Source organism: Sapajus apella, unplaced genomic scaffold (assembly GCF_009761245.1).
Source record: "Sapajus apella isolate SASKATOON/1434 unplaced genomic scaffold, GSC_monkey_1.0 scaffold29, whole genome shotgun sequence".
NCBI lineage: Eukaryota > Metazoa > Chordata > Mammalia > Primates > Cebidae > Sapajus > Sapajus apella.
Genome location: NW_022436969.1, coordinates 1,535,400 through 1,555,621, shown reverse-complemented (window position 1 = coordinate 1,555,621; position 20,222 = coordinate 1,535,400).

The window sequence follows — 20,222 nt, the reverse complement described above, 5'->3', positions numbered from 1 at the left end:
AAAGAAAAAAGAAACTACCTTAACAGAGGTAAATTTTACAGGTGTGTTGTTTATATTTTATTGTCTAAAGGCAAATACTTGAAGATATTTTTGAATCACATAATAAATTCTGAGAAATAAAGGTGAACAAACAGATTTATTTTTCTTAAATTGAGTTGAAATACTTCAAAAATAAATAAGCAGAATCACCAATAAAGCAAAAATGTTATGTATGACCAACAGTTTTTGATGTAAAATATGGCTAAATTTTTTAAGAGCCCATGTTAGTTATATTTATTCTCATGTGAAGTTAAAATCTGTGTGTGTATGGGTTTTTTTTTCTAAGAAAGTATTTGCAAACTATCCATATGGCAGGGTCTTACTATCCAAACTATTCAAGAAACACAAACATCTCAACAGCAAAAACAAAGCAAAACAAAATACAACAAAACAAATAACTGATTTTAAAATGAGCAAGTGACTTAAACAGACATTTCTCAAAAGAAGGCATATAAATGATCAACAAATATATGTAAAAATATTCAACATCACTAATCATCAAAGAAATGCACATCAAAACCACAATGAGATAGTAGCTCCTTCCAATTAGGATGGCTATTATAAAAAAGAAAACCTAATAAGTATTGTCAAGGATGTGGCAAAAAGGAAACTATTAGACACTGTTGGTGGGAATGTAAACTCATATAGACACTATGGAGAACAATATAGAGATTCCTCAAAAAACTATAAGTAGAACTATGATATGACCCAGTAATTTTCTAGGCATTTATCCAAAGGAAAGGAAATCACTATACCAAAGAGACATTTGCATTCCAGGTTTACTACATCACTATTCACAATAGCTGAGACATAGACTCAACCTACGTGTATAACAACAGATGAATGAATAAAGAAAATGTGGTACACATACACAATAGACCTGTATTCAGTCATTTAAAAGGATGAAATCTTGTCATTCTTGGCAAGATGGATATAACTGGAAGACATTCATGTTAAGTGAAATAAGCCAGGGACAGAAAGTTAAACACAACACGTTCCCATTCATATGTGAATGCTGAGAAAAAGCATAGTAGTCAAAAGTAGAACAGACAATACCAGAGGCTACAAAGGGGTTGGGGATAGGGAGAAATTGGGAGAGAATTGTTGTAGGATACAAAATTGCAATCAGATAAGAGGACTAAGTTCTAGCTTTCTAAAGCACTGTAAGATGACTATAGTAAAAAACAATATGCTATATGGTTTCAAAGAGCTAGAAGGGAATCAAATGTTCCCAAAACAAAGAAATGATGTTTGAGGCGATGAATATACGAATTAACCTCATCTGATCACTAGATATTACCTCTGTGACAACATCACTATGTACCCCATAAATATATACAATTATTATGTGTCAATTTTAAAAAAATTAAAAAAATATTTATACAGTTGGCAGGTGAAGAGGGGAAAACATTTTAGAAGCAGATTGTATTTCCCAACACTGTCCTCAACAGTATTTTTTTATTCTACTTACTATTTCAGAAACTTGACATTCTCATCAAAAGTAAGAGTCAGTTTCCCCTCCACTTGAAGGTAGCCTTATAGTTTTGAATGTTTCTTTATAGATTCAACCTATGGCCTCAAACATTCATCTTCTATTGGGCCTTCACATTCTAGTTAAAACTGTCTTCCTTCTCCATCATCTCATTTTCTTTTTTTCTAAAAAGCTTAATCCTGATGACCCAAAAGAAGGTCTTACTGCTATTAATTGGCTTTACCCTGCAGTATTGTGATGTGTCTTACAATTATCAGTGCAGAACGTGTAAGGAGTTGTATCAGTCAGCATCTCGACTTTAATTTTGTGTCAGTTAAGTGCATGATCAATCATGCAATACTCACTGTGCAAGGTGATATTGCATGGAATTTATTTTGGAAGCTACTATCATGTCTTTGTGTTTTACTTCCATCCCATGTTAATATACTGAGTCTAAAATTGTTACTAAATTTTTTTCAATTAAATTGTGCTTAAATCTACAGATTCAATATCATTCCTATAAAACTACCAAGGTAATTTTTCACAGAATTATGAAAAACTTTTCTGAAATTCTTATGAAACAAACAAAAAACACCAAACAGCCAAAGCAATCCTAAGCAAAAAGAACAAAGGCAGAGGTGTCTTTTTTCCTAACTCCAAACTATCCTATAAGGCTACAGCAACCTAAACATCATGGTACTGGTACAAAACAGACACGCAGACCAATGGAAGAGAATAGAGAAGAGAATAAGAACACAGAAATATAGCCACACACCTAGAGCCATCTGATCTTTGACAAAGTTGAAAACAGTAAACAATGGGGAAAGGATTTCCTATTCAATAAATGGTGCTGGGATAGCTGACTAGCCATATGGAGAAGAGTAAAACTAGACACCCATCCTTTCACTATATACAAAAATTAACTTGAAATGGTTTAAATATTTAAATGTAAAACCTCAAACTATAAAAATTCTAGAAGAAAACCTAGGAAACACCATTCTGGACATTAACCTTGAGAAATAAGTTATGCATTAGTCCTCATAAAGCAATTGCAACAAAAATAATAATAGGCAAGTGGGATCTAATTAAACTAAAAAGCTTCTGCACAGCAAAATAAAAGATCAACAGAATAAACAGAAAACATGCAGAACATGAGAAAATATTCTCAAATGATGCATCCAACAAAAGTCTAATATCCAGAATCTATAAGGAACTTAACAAATAATAAGGCAAAAAATAATAACAATTCCATTAAATAATAATAAAGCAAAAATAATAATTCCATTAAAAAATGGACAAAAATCATGAACATTTTTCAAAAGAAAATATACAAGCAGCCAACAAGCATGAATAAATGCTCAACATTTCTGACCATCAGAGAAATGCAAATCAAAATCACAATGAGATACCTTCTCACATCAGTCAGAATGACTATTATTAAAAAATTGAAAAATAACAGATGCTGATGAGGCTGCAGAGAAAAGAGAACGCTTAAACATCACTGATGGGGAGATAAATTAGCCTGGCCACAGTGGAAAGCAATTTGGAGATTTCCCAAAGAACTTAAACAAAACTACCATTTGACCTAGCAATTCTGTTGCTGGATACATATGAAAAGCAATTAATTAACAACAGATGTACTTCGCAATACTTCTTTGCTTGCCTTTATGTTCAGTCACTGAACATTGCATTGTGTGTAATACATGGAAATAAGTGTGGCTTAAGTGGAGAACTTAAGGGATATCTCTAATAAGTGGATTTAGAAACACATCCGGTTATGTTTACAGGAGGAGAATGTAAATTTCACAGAATCTTATATGAGGTCTCTGTGCAACCAAGGAGGCATTTGTTTTATCTTTTTATTTGCCATAGACAGGTCACCAAACATTTTCTAGCATTCAGCTTGAACAATGTATTAGTTCATTCTCACATTGCTATAAAGAAATGCCGCCTAAGACTGATTAATTTATTTTTGGGAGAAAACCTAGGAAACACCATGCTGGACATCAACTTTGGGAAATAATTTATGCCAAAGACCTCATAAAGCAATTGCAAAAAATAATAATAGGCAAATGGCATCTAATTAAACTATTGGAAATTCTGGCAAGGGCACTCAGGCAAGAGAACGAAATAAAGGGTATTCAAAAAGGAAAAGAGGAAGTCAAATTGTCTCTGCTTGCAGATGACATGATTGTATATTTAGAAAACATTACCATCTCAGCCCAAAAACTCCTTAAGCTGGTAAGCCACTTCAGCAAACTCTCAGAATACAAAATCAATGTGCATAAATCAGAAGCATTCCTATACACTAATAACAGACAAATAGCCAAATCATAAGTGAATGCCCATTCACAGTTGCTACAAAGAGAATTAAATAACTAGGAATACAACTAACAAGGGATGTGAAGGACCTCTTCAAGGAGAACTATAAACCACTGCTCAAGAAAATAAGAGAGGACACAAACAACTGGAAAAACATTCCATGCTCATGGCTAGGAAGAATCAATATTGTGAAAATGCCCATACTGCCCAAAGTAATGTATAGATTCAATGCTATCCCCTTCCAACTTTCTTCACAGAATTAGAAAAAACTGCTTCAAATTTCATATGAAACCAAAAAAGAGGCTGCATATCCAAATTTTATGTTAGAAAGTTTAGTATATCAACTTATAATGCTAATGCTTGTGTTTAGTCATTAGCGAATGTTCAATGGACAAATGAACAAAAAAGATCAACACAACCAGTGACAATGTAAATGGAACATAGACCCACTGCAAGGCATTTTATTTACAAATTATGCCGAAAAATAACATTTAAGGAGAGCAAAATTCTTAGGGGAATAAATAAAGAAGTATGTAATTTAGACAATTATAATTGGTTATAAACAAGGAATAATTTTTAGAATAAGCATGGTATTATTGTTTTGTCTCAGTGAACATATGTATAAGCAATTAGAAATAATTCAAATTTAATAAGGTATTTGCTAAAGAACCTTATTGTTTACTTTTATTTGTTAAAGATAGGAACCTTATTTGTACATGGATGTTTGTGATAGCTTTATTTTTAATAGTAGAACCTGTCAATATTGCAAACATCCATTTATTGATTCTATTCAGGTTGCCTTAACAATTTATCAAGGACTAGGTGGCTTAAACAACAAAATTTATTTCTCACACTTCTGGAGACTGGAGGGTGTAAGATCAAGGTGCCAGACAATTTGTTTCCTGGTAAAGGCTCTCTTGTTTACTTGCAGATATCCACTTTCCCCATGAATATGCAAATGGTCTTTCTTTTGTGTTTTCATGGGTAGAGAGTACTCTGTGGTGTCTTCTTTTAGGACACTAATCCTATTGGATTCGGGTCTCACACTTATGGCCTTAATTACTTTCTTAGAGTTCCCATCTCCAGATACAACAATGCTGAGGGTTTAGGTTTCAAACTAAACATTTGTGGAGGGACACAAATATTTAGTCCATAACATCCATTGATAGATAAATGTAAAAAGGAACTGTGGCATAGTCATACTGCACAATATTCTTTGGAACTCAATAACATAGATGATGCTCCAAATAATTATGTGGCTGAAAGAACTGAGACAAAATATACGTACTGTATTACTACATTTATATAAAAGTCTGGAATATGCAACTAATTTATGATAAAACAAGTAGATTAGTGGCTGCCTAGAAATGAGGAGGATGGTTGTTTGAAGTGTGAATGGCAAGAATTATAGGAAAAATTTGTGATGGTGGATATGTTCATTATTTCCATGACAGACTTTATTTGTTCATGCATAGTTATGCTGCAATAAAACTGTTTAAAAAAATCTTATTATGGCCATTGCTAACCCCTGAGCCTCACTGTAAATATTGTTGTATAGAGCCAGTAGGTTTGGTCTGGCCTTTAATTGGGAAAGACTGATATTTTACCAAGTTCTGGAGATACAATTCTGCATAAGCACTGGCCTTCCAACATTCAAGTTCTCACTGGGTTTTAATTCTAAAACTACACTTCTTCTCCTTGGACAAAGACATGCCTGCTTCATGTTTTCTCCTTATTCTTAAATCACATGATTCTTTCTGACTGGCATAATTTCACCAGGGACAATTTGGATTTGCAGTAGTTGCTTTGGATAATTTTGAATATAAGCAAGGTTGTTTATTTGAGAGGTGTTCTAGACCAAAATGAGAAAAAAAAAAGTCATACTGTTCAATTATCTGCATTCTTTAACTGGGATGAAGCAGCTCCAAATTTCCAGGTGAAGCATTGCTTCACCAAAGCATTCTATAGTTGACACCAATGAAAACTGTGAAAAGTTAAAACTACTTCATGTTGTCAATACATCCTAATCATGTTGTCCTTCTCTTGTGTTATCTTTTTTTCCCCTTTTTTCTCCTCTTGCTCTTTCTGAGACAGAGGTACTATTTCAATGCCCCTTAAGGATGCAGCCTCCACATGGTAAGACTATTAATTGTTCTGCAGCCTTAGATACTTGAGTCATTGTTAAAGAATCGGGACTTAAAATCTATTGCTATTGAAGAATTCAGACTTATCATGGCCTCAGATCCTCTAAGCCCTACTGACCTTTACCAATAGAATATCTTTTGGTGAGCCTGGGTGACAAATTTAGGTTGAGGAAAACTAATTGTCACAATCCTGAAGATGATTTAAAGCTACTGAATCTTTAAAAAACAATTAAAACTAATTGAAGTTAAGAAAATTAAAACATATATAAAGTATATATAATATATACATGCAGGATACTATATATTTATATATATTATTTATAATATATTTAATATTTACAAAACAATCATCCCAAATAAAGAACATAGTATACAGATAAAAACATCATATCATTAGATTCAAATTTTCTGAGTTTTATCTGTCATTTGCAAGTCTTCTTGTGGTGGTCAAAATTTTTAATATCTCAATGTTACTATTTCTTGTCTCTCAAAAATCTAACAAAAGAAAAGGTAACTACTATTATCCTAATTTCTCAAAGTTGTTACTAAATTATGGTGAATGTGAAAACACATCATAAAGTTTTAAATAAAAACATATATAACCTTTTAAAATGAAAGATAATATTTTCATTTTAAGTGCAATGGGAAACAAGCAGCACTTAAATAGCATTTATTTAACCACTAATTATGATTGTAACACTTCTTGAAAAATAAATATGCTTTTTTTCCCTTTTGTATTTTTTACCATATTATTAAAATATGCTTGTATTTTCATTGTGTTCCAAATCCAAATTGTTACAAAAATCATTTTTACTGTAATTTTGACATATAAACATATCATATTTTTTATGACTGCACACTAAAACTTTAAAACTTTTCTAGAAATCTGTAGCTTCTTTTTCTTAACTCTCACCTTCTGTATCTACGCAGAGAATTCATCTTAACTTCTTAGGCATTTTTTTTTCCTTCCAAATTTGTCTCTCTTTTCCTTTTCTGATCCCCGATGATTTCTTCGGGGCTTGCTCAGGTCATCTCCCAATGTTTAATCTTGTAAGTCGCCTCAAGAACTACAAATTTGTGCGGATTCCTTTTGTCTGGATTCTTTTCGATCAAAGGGGGTCTTATGCTTTTCAGTTTCTTTCTTCTCCCTGAGTATTCACTCCTGACCCCTTCCATTGAGTTTTAGGCCACAGTGAGTTCTTCATTCTCTGTATTCTATTACCCTTAAAAATAGCATCTCACTCTTTATATCTTAATTGGTCTTCATTTATTTTCTTCAGGTCTTTGTGGATGAAGGGACAATCTTTTATTTTGATCACTCATATAGTGCCTTAGTGTTGGATATAAAGTTTAGTTTTCACAAATACTAGGTAGTTGCTGATTGCCTAATTTATAATTCTACATCTATACATAGCAGTTACTTATAGCTACCTAATGAAATGAAGTACAACTTTATAGATACATATTTGATACAGTATAGATGCAAACTTATTCAAAATTATGTAGTACTGCATACAGTATCAGCTACATCATAAATGAGCTCTTTTCAGCTGGTTTATATAGGAGTAAAATGCTGACTGATAAGAATATTGCATTTTCAATAGTTAAACAAGGCTAGAGCAATGGAGGGCAATCAAATGGGCTATAAAATACCTATTTCAACGAAGATATAACATACTAAATTATCTATAAACTACTACTTAAATTTTATGTGCTAAATTATTTATTATTCTGCCTATAGAGATTTAAAGTCACCTTTGATCATCAATCCCAATCCTGATCCTTGTCCCATCACACACAAATTTGCATACAAAGCATACTCTTCAGAATGCTATGATCAGGTTTAATTTTATACAATGTTATATGACATTGTAATTTATTTTTCATTGAAACAGGCAACTATTGGTACATGATAGGAAAGGAAATGTTTCAGAAGTAGGTTCAGAACTGAATTTCAATTTGTATAGGTGTTAATAGCAAAAGTTTTAAAGGTTTAAATATATGTGATTTAAAGAGAATCCAAAGCAAATATGAGTTTTACAAATATTAATATATAAGAATATATTAACTAAGGTGAAATAAACTACTATACATTTTAATTCACCTCTCTACATAAGTCCAGATCATTTGTATTTGCTACATTCTTACAATGGCATTAATTAGGTTTTACAATTATACAGGTTTTACAATTATGCTGATTTTACAGATGAGAAATCTGAAGTCCAGAAAGTTTTACTAACTTGATCGAGGTTACATGTCTAGTAAACAACAGACCCAGGTCTTATAGCCAAAAAGCATGATGCTACAAATGGTTTGTAACTACTGTCTTATATTGTCTCCTATACATTGTCAATGTTAACATTTACATTCTCACTAGCTGCCAGGCCCTATTACGAGTATATATGTGTGCGTCTATATTCACATATACACTTCGAGATAGATATAATGTAACCCTATTCTACAGATGAACATGTTAAAATACAGAGATTAAGTAAATTTCCTAAGTTTGCACAGATGAAATGTGGGAAACTGAGATTTGAACAAAGACTATCTTCTCTAAAGTCAATTCTGTTAACCACTACAATAGCATCTCATATAGAAAACAAAAAATGTCAAACGATTAACATTGGTTTGTTCATACATTAACATTTATATTGTTTTACTGTAAAGTTTCTTACTGATCTGTTTTCTTATTTCAATATGTTAATTCATTCTTACTGAGGACAATGAAGGTCAATTGACTGCAGGATGACATAACATTGTCCTAAAAAGTTTTGATTTTCTATCATTGGGATATAAGATATAAAATTTCCTATTTGCTCAGTAAATAAACCCAGCTTTTCTGTTGTGAAGACTCCAGAAATTTCATCTAAGCATCATTTTCAGTGACTGTATTTGATCCAAAGCCTGTCAATTCAATAAACAGTTTTTGGGATGCTCCAGGGTAAGTTACTTACAAAGGTACGATCCTAAATAAGCTATGGATGCTATGTTGTAATTTGTTACTGATTTGCCTGGTCAAACTGAAGTGATTTTTTTATTTCACTAGATATTATTTTTATTTTTAATTGTCCAAGAAGAAAAGAAGGAAGGAAAGTAAAGAAGGAAAAGAGGGAGAAAGAGAAGGAGGAATGGCGGAAGGAAGGAAGAAAGGAAAAACTTAAAGAGAAAAAGAGAAACTCAAGTTTTCTTCCTTAGGTCAAAAGGTAGCTACAGGTACTCTGTCTCAGTTGATAATACACATTAAGCTGAATAAATGCTCAAACACTGAACCCGAGTACCTAATTCAAATCCCAATTGTTCTGTTGATAAGGACATGACCTTTGGTAATCTTCCTATACCTCTCATTACTTTCATTCTTACACCTATAAAAGGAGAATAATTATTATACTTTTATTAATTGAACTACACAAAAAATATTATTTATATCTGTCTCTGACCTGTAGTAAGTACAGTGTTAGCATTTGCCATGAGTTATTTGTATTTTTAGAGTTTTTGATTATACGATGCAGCATTATCCTAATGGTTTTATTTCAGCTATCTTGAACTATATTTTAAAAATAATTTTAAGTAATAAATTGTTCAGTGGGCCAATTTATGATGACTTCTCAAACTAACAATTTAATAAATTTAAAAGAAACTTGCATTGATATGTTTTAGTAATCTACATGCCTCTTAAATCAAAATGATACTTCTAAATTTTATTTTATTTAAATGCTTATAGCTCTTGCATAATAAAAAACCTAAAAAATGAAAATAAAAACACACAAAATAACAACAGGATACTTATGATTATTCCAGGCTGAAATTCTCACATTTTGTCTCATTTTATACACATGTAAGTTACAAACATAACTTTTTAATTTCATATCACTAACATATCTAGGCCACACAATTTGTAGAAATAATTTCAATTTTTTAATTAAGTCTGACCATCACTGTTATGCTAAAATCTTGATAATGTTTTTAAATCTGATTTTAGTTTATTTGACAGACAAGCATTGAAAACATATTTTTTAATGAATGCAATCAATCTTGTTTTTTTTTTTTTTTTTTTAACATAAGTTGTGTCCACTTCTCTTTGTTGGGAGGCATAATGATTAGAACATTGGAAATCTCACCATGTCAGATGTCCTATTTAAGATCATGCATATTTTAAAACATACACATTTTGTTTACTTTGTGGTTGTACTTTCCATCCCATCTCTGTGATGCAAAACACATAAAAGAATAAAGTGTTCCCAATAGAAATGACAACAAACTTCATCAAGTAGTACTGCCCTAAAAATTAAAGCAATAATAAAATATTTCTCCCCAAGTCACTACATTGGCTTTTTAACATGATTCATATAAGCGCGCGCGCGCGCACACACACACACGCACACACACACACACACACAAACACCATACTAAAAGAAGAAGATATAGTCTTCTTATATAAGTTGGGGGAACTTTTCTCAAATCCTATTGCTTATGACAGTAAAATTTTTGGCAGTTTACCAAAAACTCGGTAAATGCTTGGATTGTAAACAATGACACAGAAACTTCAAAACAGTCACAAGGGAATAGAATATTTAATTGTTTATATTCTGGACAAAAAAAAAAAAAGAGAAAAAACCAATGCAGCTAATGAGAAAGAGTTCCAAAATATAAGGAAACATGTTATAAAAGTTAGCAATTTTTGCTATATATGCATTTTTTCAAAACACAAACAGAAAAACTAGTCCATATGCAACATAAAACATAATTGGAAACCATGCGATTCATTCGTAGAGACATACAACTATTGATCTGTTTATTTACCACACTCCCCACACCACATTCTTCCACTTTAAACTCTGGAGTTAGCAGAAGTGATGCCAACCTCACCACTTAGTATTATATAAACTTAAACTAGTTATTTATAGTATCGGGACTTCATGTTGTTGTTGATTATATCAAATATTGAACATAAAATAATTAGCACAATCTCTGATACATAGTAAATATTCAATGTATGGTGTTTAATTTTATTATTATTCCATGCATATTGTTGATCAATACATCATGTGAATCAGGACCTTGATCAAAGGCAGATGAGATTATTATGGGATAAAAGAAAATGCATAAATAATAGTCATGCAATGTAGAAAGTGAAAAATAAAGTATAGGACAACTGTTACTATATTATATAATATATAAAATAATATATTATTCTTGTCCTAATATATATATTCTTTTATACACACACACACACACACACACACACATATATATATATATGTGTGTGTATATATATATATATTCTTGGCCTAATATTATAAAGCCTAATATTATTATAAAGTAATAAACATACTGACAGCAAGCCTTGCAACTCATTTAAACTTCTCACCAAACTAGTTTTCCATATTTTGTATTTCCTAGTTAGCTGCATTTAAGTTTTAAACATACTTCACAGGGATAATAAGCATTCTATAAATCAAATAAGAGAAATATAGAAGCATGCTATAACTTTACAATTTAGAGACAATAGAATACTTGTGTTACATAATATTTGTGACTTCTACTGTATAAATGTTTTCACCTAAATTATTTTTATCCTCTTCCTCAAATGCACAACTAAACATAACTCAAAGCTTTTGTTATCTTATGTGGTCATCTACATTCTGTTGTTTAATGGTATATAATCTCACCAACCAGTTTATTCAACTTTATCAGAAGAGACTTATGGAAAACTTTCAAGCATGCTGGGAAAGACCCTATATATTGTGCATGTTAATTAATTGAAATAGAGTACACAATTTCAGTGTTAGTTACTCCAATTTTTGACCATTATTAATATAAGATCAAAAGCTGTTTAATGACATGTCAATGGCTTAAATATTAACTACCAACAGGAAATCAGAACGCAAGTTTGCCAACTATTTCAAAATTCTCAATAAATAGCATTATAAATATTACTAGGGTGTCTAAATTACAAAACTCAGAATTTTGAAAAGTCAGATTTCTTAGACACAAATTCCAGGTCCACAACTTACTATCTGTCAGAACATGGAGCATTTGAATCTCTCTTTGCCTCAATATTCACTTTCTAAAAAATGGTCATAAAATTATTATTAGTCTCTTAGATTTGTTATGACATTAAAATAAGACAAAATATGAAAGTATTCTGTAATGTTCTAGCTCAAGAAATTTTAGTTATTATTATTAATTATTATTATGCATTAAATATCTGTGTTTGCTGTAGTAATTGGCGTATCCTTCAACTAAGAAATATGACAGTGCCACAAAAATTCTATATTAGTAGATATTTCACTCAGAAAAGCGAGCTGTTAATCAATATTTTATTTTTTCATAACTTCCTCTTTTTTATTGAAAACACCCAATTTCTAGAAAATATCCTGCTGCCTACAAATCTCAATGCACACCTTATCTTAACTAGGGTATCTATCTTATCATGATTTCTTAGTTATCACATCCTTTCTAAAGAGACAATCGGGCAGACCCTGTTCATCCTAAACTAATTGAGTTAATCCCAAGACCTCTTTGCCATTCTGTAAGCATTCCACATACTGATAGCAAGCCTTACAACTCATTTAAACTTCTCCCCAAACTAGTTTCTCATATTTTGTTTTTCTTAGTTACCTGCAGCCAAGTTTCAAACATACTTCACAAGAATAAAATTTTACACAAACATTTTTTCTTAAAGCCTTATATACATAAAGATAATTTTATGATCACTGACCAATCTAGGGAAATTTTCACCAACAGGAGCAATTAAATTTTGATTACAGTCTACTGAAGTGTTTGTAAATTGTGACATAGATACATAGCAGGAATTCAGCTAGAAGCTTTTTAAAAATCACAACAGTTAACAAAAAAAAGAGTGAGAGAGTGACTTCATTTTTACCTGAGGGTCAGTCTGCAGAACAACTTTAATTTTCTAGTTTCATAGGCAGATAAGATTCATGATAATGTTATTCAGCATGTGAGTGGCATGGATTGTTTCATTTGTAAACTCCCCTTCATCATCTTTTTCATATCCAATACACAATAAAAGGCAATAGGATAGGATCATGGATAGCCCCGAACATGATATTTATTCAAATCATGCTGAGGTTGTAAAAAAATCACAAGAGCAGTTTTGTTTTTTCTCCTTCCTAATGGATTCTCTGCAATTGTGGTGAATCATTTTAACCAATATCTAAAGTTCCAGTTAAACTTATTTTTAAAGATATTTAAAACATTTGGCAGCATGATAATTTAGAGTAATCAAATTTTTTCTCATAGAAAAAAAGTGTTTTCATTATATATTGTTAGACAATCTGTGCTAACATTCAATGCAATGACACAGAGCAAACTTCAGCAGCCAGAGTTTATCGGCCTCAGTGCAAGATTTCACACATGACAGATTGCAAATTATTATTGTGTGGCTCTATGATATAATCAGCTACCATTATTACATAGTAACCACTGTTGTAAGGAGATTTTCATAGTGCTGTGGTTTAAATGGACTTCAGAATCAAAAGCAGAACAAAAGCAAGCAAAAGCAAATACCCTCCTTGAAGCATTTTTTTAAGTAAAGACATCACACTAATTTTAATGTTTTAGTATTTGTTTTACAGAGCATTGACTTTCTAAGTAGTCTACTATCTAAATGTTTTAAACACAAATTCATAGCCAAATTAAAATTCATGGCTAAATATCTTTCCTTGATGTAGAACTGGGCAAGAATGTCTCCCATATCAAATTCGAAGGTGTTTAAATCAAGATAAAAGGCTCGCTTACGTCCAAATATGTCATTATTGATATCCCAATAAAGGGTTTTTAGTTACATGGATTAAATTTGTCCCTCTGAAAATAAACTAAACAAGTATTCTCTGGGGAGATTGAGAATAATTGTTTGCTTTTTACATGAGCACATTTCCAAATCAGGTGTATGAAAACACTCAACAAGAGACAGACAGCGATTTGTTGGTAACAGTTTTGTTCTTAAAAGAGTTTATGAGGAAACCCACTGGGAAAAAGAGTTTGCTCAAGCTACTTCAATCATTTTTCAATGATACCTACTGCCCCCTGCTGACTCATTACAGAATAAACCATTACATTCCTGTGGAAGTTTAAACAAAAGCCTTTGAGTCATTAAGAGTAGTGGAAGATATGTTTGCTAAGGTTTGAAATTGCATACATCTCCTTTCTCCTTCCATTACTATGTATACAAAATATCATTTCTATGTCTAAGTTGAAATGTCCCTATTCAGCTTGGCTTTTTTGTGTTCTCAAATTATTTTTGTTTCGTTTATTTTTTATTTACTCTTTTATTTTTTTGAGACACAGTCTTGCTCTGTCACCGGGCGCCAGGCTGGAGTGCAGTGGCGCGATGTGGGCTCACTGCAAACTCCGCCTCCGGGGTTCAAGCAATTCTCCTGCCTCAGCCTCTTGAGTAGCTGGGAGTACAGAGGTGCGCCACCACGGCCAGATAATTTTTATATTTTAGTAGAGACGGGGTTTCACGATGTTGACCAGGTTGGTCTCCATCTCTTGAGTTCCTGATCCACCCGCCTCGGCCTCCCGAAGTGCTGGGATTACAGGCCTGAGCCACCGCGCCCGGCCTCAACTGGTTTTCTAATATCCTCCCTTTCACCCGCAGGCCAGCATATGTTATAATGTTATAAATCCAAAGCTAGTGAAAACACAATTAGAGAAGACCACGTGGTGTGAAGAGCTTAATGTCTTAGGGCAATTGAGCGAGATTTATTCAGTAAATCAGAAGCGTGTTTTCACTGCAAGTGAGTGTTTTAAGGTGTTTTGCTTTTGACAGTTCCTTGTGGAACAAGATTGAGAAAAATTTAAGCTGGATTTCGTAATTTATGTGAGGATCAATGGATATGTTGTTTCCTCAGCACCGATTAATCTGTGAAATGGAACTTATTTCAACTACACTGCAGAGTTGCTATTAAAAAGAATATATTATTCAAATTTAGGCCACAAGACAATATTACAGGATACGATGTGTTTCAACAAATTACTGCTGACACTTTCAATTACTAGGGCCCAGGAGAAAGCCATACAGAAAATAATATTTTAGTAAGGCTTCCAGGGAGTCAATCACCAGTTTTCAGTCAAGAATATAATTCCTCGTTCTCTCTTCATTCTGAATTGCTAGCCACAAGAGCTGTGTCTCATTAATTGATGATGATCTTTGAGATTATCTATACTTGTAATGTCTCTCGCTATTTCAGCTGGAAAACTTATGAGAATATGTTGTTGAAAACATTAAAACATTAAAAGAAAACAAGAAATCCCAGCTACAAAAAGGAAAATAATGCCTTGTTATTAGCTTGTAAGTGAAGTAATTACATTCATTTTCTTGTATTAATCAGTTGTTTTAAAAGAACACATACATCATAAATTACAAATGTTAATTACTAAGAAGTAATTAACTATTAATAAGTAAACATTGCAAAATACAGTATGTAAACTTAATTTTTTAAGAGAGGTAATTAGTATTTAATTATTGTATATACAGGTAAAGGATTATCAGGGATTTTAGGTAAATATATAATAAAGAATTAGATACATTATTTTTAAATATGTTATTATATACAAGTACTAGTTTATTTTTGTTTGGGTGAGAAAATTATGTCAATAAAAAGAAGGTATTTGTCTACCAGAAGATAACTGTCTATGAGAGGCATATATTTAAAACTTATCAGATGATAAAATACCCTTTTTACATGATAAAGTAGCATGTAAAAAATAATTCCATTTTTTTCATGAAATTAAAAGGAACTAGCACAAAATATTTCATACTCATAACTCAAAAATTCTGCCCAAATTTATAAATCATTCTTGTATTATCCACTCAGAAAAGGGGAGGGAAGACTATAGAAAAAAATCTATAAAGGTACAGCACTTACTCCAGCATCCACTTTACAATGAGCTTTTTCTCTAGTGCTGTCTAGTAAGCTTATTCTCACCAAATATTGATTAAATGATTACATTGTGTGCACACGTGTGTGTATGCACTGAATGCTTCCAGGATAATTAAATGGATTAATCTGCTCATTTTCTTTCTAGATTCTAAGTGTTACAAATTATTGTAATATTTCCCTGAATGCAGAAAAATATGTATGTTTACACAACTGACCTTTTCTTTCTGAAGAAACCACTTGCTTAAACTATACACTGAAAATAATTGTATGCTTTCTTAAAGTTAATTTTAAACTTTTACTGAGTTTTCAGAATATTAAAAATGGAACATAAAATACACATAGAACTGGAAGTTTGCATGGAACTCTCTATAAAAATATTGAGAATTCAGGAGTGGAGACTAAAGTGTCTTGCTAAAACTCATGGTAGGGTAATTTATTTTGATCACAGTTAATGCTATTTAACTAAGTATAATTACCTAGAATAACTAAAGAAATGCATTCTAAGCACTGGCTTAAAAATTAGGAATTGTAGATTCTAATATTGCATGGTTTCTAACAAGCTATGTATATAACAGCTTGGTAAATCATTATACCTTATGATCTTTAGTTTCCTTATCTGTACGTGATGAAAAGGACTAAATTCTTTTGCAAGTCACTTCTAGTTATTTATTTTGTTTATGAACATCAGCAAGCTTCCTTACATGGTCCACTTCCCAGCATCCTCCATTCCCCTAATTTGGCATAATCTGAATAAACTCATTTACTCCTCAAAACAGTTCTCTGAGAATGGCATCACTATCCTCATTTCACCAGTGAGAAAACTGAAGTTCAGAAAGGATAATAGGCTTGCTGAAATGCAAACAGATGGTAAATGGTGGAGTGGAACTGTTCATAACAATGAAAAACAACACTGTCAGTGGAAAAGTGGGTTTATAAGAACAAGAAAATACATTGGTGAATCATTACTATTTTCATTTTAATATTGTTTAGTGGTTATTTTCTATGTAAATTAGATAGCAGATAGATAGACAGATAGATAGATAGATAGATAGATAGATAGATAGATAGATAGATAGATAGTAGATTATTATCTGGGCTTCTCCAGAAGCCAATAGAATATATATATATGTGTGTGTGTGTGTGTGTGTGTGTGTGTATTATATATAACAGTACCAACAGAATATATAAATGTATGTAAATGAGAATTAGCTCATTCAATTATTGAGGCTGAGGAGTTCTTCCATCTGCTATCTGTAATCTGGAAAAACAGGAAAGGAGGTGGTAATATAATTCCGTTTGTATCTGGTTCTGATGATTTGACAACCAGAGTAGGGGAGCAGGGTGGTTGGGAGTGAGTAGTGCTTGTGTGAGTCCCAGAACTGGCAGGTCCTAAAACCAGGAACTCTGATACTGAGGACAGGAGAAAATGAATGTCCCAGACTAAGAAAAGAGCAAATTTGCCTTTCCTCTGCCTAATTGTTATATTGGTCCCTCAGTGGATTGGATGATGTTCACCCATATTGATGAGGTCAGTCTTCTTAGTCTGTTTACCAGTTTAAAGGCTAGTTTCTTCCAGAAACACCCTCACAGGCATACCAGAGATAATGTTTTACCACCTATCTGGGCATCTCTTAGCCCAATAATTGACACATAATATTAACCATTAGATAGATAGATAGATAGATAGATAGATAGATAGATAGATAGATGGATAGATAGATCATCTCACACCATTATATACACAACAATTTACAAGATAAGCTTGGCCAAACACACTGTGTACGTTCAGAATATTAGTCACTGACATATATCAAAATGATAAATATAACTGATAATTTGAACAATAATAATTCAACAAAATATTAATAATAAACACAGTATAGTTAAATACAATGTTCTTGGATTATCTGACATATCACTGGGTTATTTGATCATTGGTAAAATTGATCAAAATAGACTGTGGTTGAAATAGATTCATTGTGGTTTTCAGGAACTGAAGTCAGGGTAGACCACCTCTTCTGGATATACGGGCTTTGCTGTCTCATCTCATGGAATTTTTTGTTATTTAAATTATTTCTGTCATTTAATGGATTTTTCACTTAACAGTAGAATCTCATTACACCTAATTGCAACGAACCTGAAATCTTACTTTTTAAAATAGACTTTTCTCTTTACCCCTGACTAATTTTCCCTAAATTTCCACTTCATTTGCAATTCTCTTTTTGGTCACTGAGATTCTCCAAAATGAAGTCCACTTCATTATATGACTCATTATCAATATTACCATAGAGCTATTATTGTCATTTACTCCAATGACCTTTGATGTCTTCAATTCAGTCTTATTCTGAAGGAGCCTGGAAGTGCTACAGCCAGATGACTTGGAGCATTTTCAAAGCACAGACTAATTTTGTTCTGATAGACAATAAATCTCAGGGCCCTCTAGGAAAAATGGCAATCAACCAGGAAAGTTTTTTTTTCTTTTCCTATTCTTTTCTCCTTAAAGACACAATAATTTAAATATATTTTATGTTTGTTTGATTAGTGTTTTTATTTCTTTCTTTTTATTTTGCTTTTGTTTTTGCATAGAACCTAATGGAGATTAAAGGTCAAGAGTGTCCTGAAGGTTTATTCCAAATTACTCAGCTCTGTACTTTTTGTCTAGGTTTTACACAACCTTATTTCTTTCTGTTCTTTTGATCTTTTTAAGTTCTAATAATTTTACAATAAATTATTAAAGACAAGCCAAATAATTTAAATTTCTTCCATACAATTTAAAGAATATAATAGTATGATTTCACTAGCAGAAATTAAAATAGTAAACTTCAATAGAAAATTGGGGTCTTTTAACTACCCACATAAATATATCTGCTCTGAAGGCAATATAGAAACAAAATCCCTTTTATAAAACTATATATGTGATGGTACTAAATATTATATTAGTGCCTCTTTTTAAAAAAATTGAAAATGTAAATCATTCTTATTGTTTCAGTTACCCAGTGTTCGTAGTTGTACTATTTGTAAAAGCTCATATGATATAAATTAGATTTTCAAACAGTTTAGAATTCAATACTGATGATATTGATGAAAATAAAAAATTATGATATTAAAGAAATAAAAGAACAATTTATTTTTCTCCAACCAGACTCAACATTTTCATAACGGAATTATTTACTTATTTGCATTTTACACTTGTATGATGTTTCAAAGGAAAGCCCTAAAGTATTTTGTATTCTAAATTTTGAATTCTAAAGAAAACATTAAAAAGTGTTCAAGAATGCTTCAATATTTGATTGATTGATTGATTGATTGGTTAATTGATTGATTTAGACAGAGTCTAATTTTGTCACCCAGGTTGGAGTGCGATGGCACAGTCTCAGCTCACTGCAACCTCCATCTCCCAGGTTCAAGAGATTCTCCTGCTTCAGGCCCCTGAGTAGCTGGGACTACAGAGTGTGCCACTTAATTTAATTCAAATTGTATAAAAAACTGCAATGTTTTTAATATTATAATAATTTATTTTATTCAAACTATGCATTATATGTACTAGCCAATAGGATGTTAACATTACCCTCAGGCTGACTAAACTTTAGGTAGGCCTTTTTTTACTGACTATGAGTTCCTGAACTTATTTTCTTTAGAAAACTTTCAATTTAGTCAACAAAAGCCAAAATTGACAAGAGGGATCTAATTAAACTAAAGAGCTTCTGCACAGCAAAAGAAACTATCATGAGAGTGGACAGGCAACCTACAGAACAGGAGAACATTTTTGCAATCTATCCATCTGACAGAAGGCTAATCTCCAGAATCTAGAGGGAACTTAAACAAATTTACAAGAAAAAAACAAACAAACCCATCAAACAGTGGGCAAAGGATATGAATAGACACTTCTCAAATGAAGACATTTATGTGGCTAATGAACATGTGAAAAAAAAAAGCTCATCATCACTGGTCATTAGAGAAATGCAAATCAAAACCGCAGTGAAATACCATCTCTCGCCAGTGAGAATGGTGACCATTAAAAAGTCAAAAACACAACAGATGCTGGAGAGGATGTGGAGAATAGGAACAATTCCCACTGTTGGTCTGAGTGTAAATTAGTTCAACCATTGTAGAAGACAGTGTGATTCCTCAAGGACCTAGAACCAGAAATACCATTTGACCCAGCAATCCCATTGCTGGGTATACACCCAAAGGATTATAAATCATTCTCATATAAAAATACATACACATGTATGTTTATTGCAGCACTGTTCACAATAGCAAAGACTTGGAGCCAACCCAAATGCCCATCAAGGATAGGCTGGATAAAGAAAATGTGGCACATATGCAACA